Consider the following 4,753-nt stretch of genomic DNA (forward strand, 5'->3'; position numbering starts at 1 on the left):
AATTAAAACAGTTGTTTTTGTAACCTTCTCTGTTTTGAAAGTTTTTGTTACCTTTCCTTTAAATTGAAATAGTTTGACCTCCCTTTGCAATGGAAAATAATAAAAATTTGTTACCTCCCTTAGCACTGAAACAATTCATAGGTTTTGTTATCTCCCTCAACTTTGATAAAGTTTACCTCCCTTTGCATTGAACATTCTCGCTACCTCCCTTTGCACTAAAATAGTTTTTTTTTTGTTATCTCCCTTTGCATTGATACCTTCCTTTGTATTGAAACATACAGCAGTGTTTATTTTCCTTTGTAGTAGAAGTTTTTACCGCCATCAGTTTTTGTTACCCCCTTGGCATTGAAACACATACAGTAATTTGGTACTGTCCCTTGCATAGAAACATAGTTTTTGTTACCTTCCCTTTGTATCGAAAATGCTGTAGTTCTCGTTGCCTCCCTTTACATTGAAATGCATACAGTTATGAAATACATTGCTTTTGCTGTCTGCAGTCTTTCTAAATTGACTTAGTATACTTTTACTACACCATTGGGGTCTCCTAATAATTTTCTTCAAGTTGGATGTATAGTGATGTCACACTTAGTTTTGTTGTGGAGTATATTTGTAAAAATGTACACCATCAAATAGCACAACTTTTCTCTATAGGCGATGACTTCATTTGAGAAATTTTATTTTGTGTAGTTTTTTTTCCTTGTTGAATCATCATAATTTAGAGGGACATAATTTATAAGCTTTTATTTTGTGGTGCATTTATAGTGAGCTAGACTTTGTGTGGTCTTGAATTATTTATACTACTGGACAGCCTTAGCATATTTTTATGAAGTGAAGAAATTGTGATTTCATTGAAGTCAATGTTATCAGGCAACATAACATAACTACTTTATTAATGCTATTTAAGTAGGCAATTACATAGAATGAAATTATGACTTTGTCAGTCTCATGAATTTAGGTCTTATTATTTTCAGACTTATTTCTGTATTTCTCCTTACTTCTCATTCATATCCATGCAGCTCTACATCATTGTATAAATATCATTGCATTCAATTCATATTCTATTTTAAATCATCATACACACAATATTAGTTTGATGTACAACTGAGTCTATCGGGTCTGTCTTGTTACTCTGAACTTCTGTACTAGTATATTTATCAAGGAAAATGAAAAGTATTTTTTTTTTTAAATAGACACACATACTGTAGTTAAGTCTGTGTCTTGCTTTATACATCAATTTTCCAAAACAAATTTGTCTTACTTATTGTTTCTTGTACCAACTTCACTTTCCACGTGACTAACTCAACAGTAATGCTAAAAAAAATGCCTATTTACTTCTTAGTAATATTAGGCCTACTTGGTAAGTTTTAATATTGCTTTAAGATATTTGTACCACACCATTATGATATTTCTCACAAAAATCATAATGAAACGAAATCAAAATACATCCAAATGCAACAAATCCACTAGATGTTTCCTTTCTCATTGTTGACAACACACACACATGACTACTTTCCAGCCCACTAACTGGCCAGGTACTTTTGACCAAGTCACGGTTGGCCACACATTCCATATAATGTCACAACACTCTACTTCTATTACTTTAACTCTTTTACATTTCCTTTCCAGAGAAGTCAGAACTATGATTTACTGCTTTGATATTAGCCTAAACTTGTATCTTGTATTGGTGAACTTGTATCTTGTATTGGTGAACTTGTATTTGCAAATTATTTCTTGTACGCAGAAGACAATGGATTTCTTCTTGATTACTATTCATTATAGTCACTAGGTATGTCATGTATTATAGACATTACTTCAAAAAAGTAATATGAAAATCTGCTTTTACTTTACTTTGGGAACTCAATGTTTCCATAATCTTCCTTGACATATTTTTTAAAAACATTATGTTGACCACTTGGACATGTGTGCACCCTGTTTTAGTTCATATTTTTAGGCCTTTTGTTTTTCATTCTAATTATCACTTTACTTATCACAGATGGAGTTATGATTCTTGTTTCAAAATGGTTTCAGAGTAATACATTTTTTGTGTACTTTCTAAATAACTTAAATTGTACTTACCACACATGCATAGCAATCATAACATTATTTTATTTGTCTTGACCTGGTACAAAGTTGTTTGAGAAGAACATTTTTTTTATTCTTCTAGCTTTCTAAACTTAACTATGCTAAAAAAGATGTGCAACAGTGCGTATTACTTTCATATGTTGACTCTTTTTTTTTCCTTTTCATGATCCCTTCATTATTTTTCAAAATAATCATTTATATATCAACTAGGCAAAAAAAAAAAGATGAAAAAACAAGGACTGTTATCTATATTCTGGGTTTTCTAATCTATACTCTGGGTTTTCTCTTGTCTCTTCTATGTCTCATTTTCACTCTTTGACATGGACAGACACACAATTTGTCAATATTGTTATTTCGACTTGGAAGTACAAGAGTAGCACCTCCTGTACCTATCTAGTTTCGCTGTGAATCTGTATAGTATTAAATGATATTATTACGCTTGTCACTGTATACAAATTTATACAGGAAAGTGGAATCCCTTATTTCACTTCCTTTTGCATTAGAACAAATACTATAGTATTTATGTTACTGCCGTTTGCATTAAAATTGTCTTTGTTACCTACCTTGGCATTGAAAGTTTTATCTCTCTTGGCTTTGAAATATGTACAGTTTTTTGTTACCTTCCTTTGTTTTGAAACTCGTAGTTTTTGTTACCTCCCTTGTTATTGAAATAGTTTTGACCTCCCTTTGCAATGAAACATACAGTATTTTTTTAACCTCCCTTTGCATTAAAAGTTTTCATCTCCCTTTGCATTGAAACTGTAATTTTTGTTGCGACTCTTTATATATATACAGTTGGATACCGCCCTTGCATTGAAACAAATACAGTTTGTATGTTACTACCCTTTGCATTGAAACATAGTGTTTTTTTTTATTACTCTTTGCTTTAAAACAGTTTATATTGAAAAAATGATATTCTGGGTTTTCTCATCTATATTCTGGGTTTTCTCATATCTCTTCTGTCTCATTTTCACTCTTCTACATGGACAAACACACACACAGACACACAATTTGTCAATATTGTTTTTTCAACTTGCAAGTACATAGATGGAGACTCCTGTCCCTATCTAGTTTCGCTGTGCACCTGTATAGTATTGACTGATATTATTACGCTTGTCACTGTATACAAATTTATACAGGAAAGTGGAATCCCTTATTTCCCTTTCTTTGGCCTTTTGCATTTGAACAAATACTATAGTATTTATGTTACTGCCGTTTGCATTAAAATTGTCTTTGTTACCTTCCTTGGCGTTGAAAGTTTTATCTCTCTTGGCTTTTGAAATATGTACAGTTTTTTGTTATCTTCCCTTTGTTTTGAAACTCAATTTTTTTACCTCCCTTTGTATTGAAATAGTTTTTGACCTCTCTTTGCAATGAAAGTTTTATCTCTTTTGGCTTTGAAATATGTACAGTTTTTTGTTACCTTCCCTTTGTTTTGAAACTCATATTTTTTTTTACCTCCCTTTGTATTGAAATAGTTGTGACCTCCATTTGCAATGAAACATACAGTATTTTTTTTAACCTCCCTTTGCATTGAAAGTTTTCATGTCCCTTTGCATTGAAACTGTAATTTTCGTTGCGACTTATTATTTTAAAACAGTTGGATACCGCCCTTGCATTGAAACAAATACAGTTTGTATATTACTACCCTTTGCATTGAAACAGTTTTGCTGTTTTTTTGTTATTACTCTTTGCTTTAAAACAGTTTGATATCATCCATTGTATTGAAAAAACGATGAAAAAACATGGATTGTTATCTAAATTCTGGGTTTTCTCATCTATATGCTGGGTTTTCTCTTGTCTCTTCTATGTCTCATTTTCACTCTTCTACATGGACAAACACAGACCCACAATTTGTCTATGTTGTTATTTTAACTGGGAAGTATATGGCCACCGCCACTTGTCCCTATCTAGTTTCGCTGTGCACCTGTATAGTATTGACTGATATGATTACGCTTGTCACTGTATACAAATTTATTTAGGAAACATACAGTACCAGTATTTATTTAACCTCCCTTTGCATTGAAATATACACTAATCTATGTAATGACCCTTTATATGAAAACATTTGGATACCTCCCTTGCGTGGAAACAAATACAGTTTGTATGTTACTACCTTTTGCAATGAAACAGTTTGTTTGTTTTATTACTCTTTGCATTGAAACAGTTTGATAATATCATCCAATGTATTGAAACGTGCAGTTTTTATCTCCCTTTGTATTGGAACATTCTACCTCCCTTTATATTGAAACACATATAGTATTTTTGGTACTACCCTTTGCACTAAAGCACAGTTCTTATGTTACCTTCCCTTGTATTGAAAATGCAGTAGTTCTTGTTACCTCCCTTTGTAGCACTTTCCGCATTATTGAAACACTTTATCAGAACTCAATAGAATACCTTTTTGTTTGTAACTTTTTAACTGGAGTACATGTTGCATCTTTACAGGACCATAATTAAAAGTAATATACAAATGACTATTTACTTTGATTAAAACATAGTTTATAGTTCAAACTTGTGTCATATGAGATTGGGTTCTTTATTCTTTTGACGAGTTATTGATTGCTGTGAATATGTAAAAATATGAAACTCTTGTATTACATCCTTTGTATTTAAATGGATGGAAGCTTTATTTTTGTTTTTACCTTATATACAGTAATCTATGTTATGA

This window comes from Biomphalaria glabrata, chromosome 16 (genome assembly GCF_947242115.1).
Source record: "Biomphalaria glabrata chromosome 16, xgBioGlab47.1, whole genome shotgun sequence".
Lineage (NCBI taxonomy): Eukaryota > Metazoa > Mollusca > Gastropoda > Planorbidae > Biomphalaria > Biomphalaria glabrata.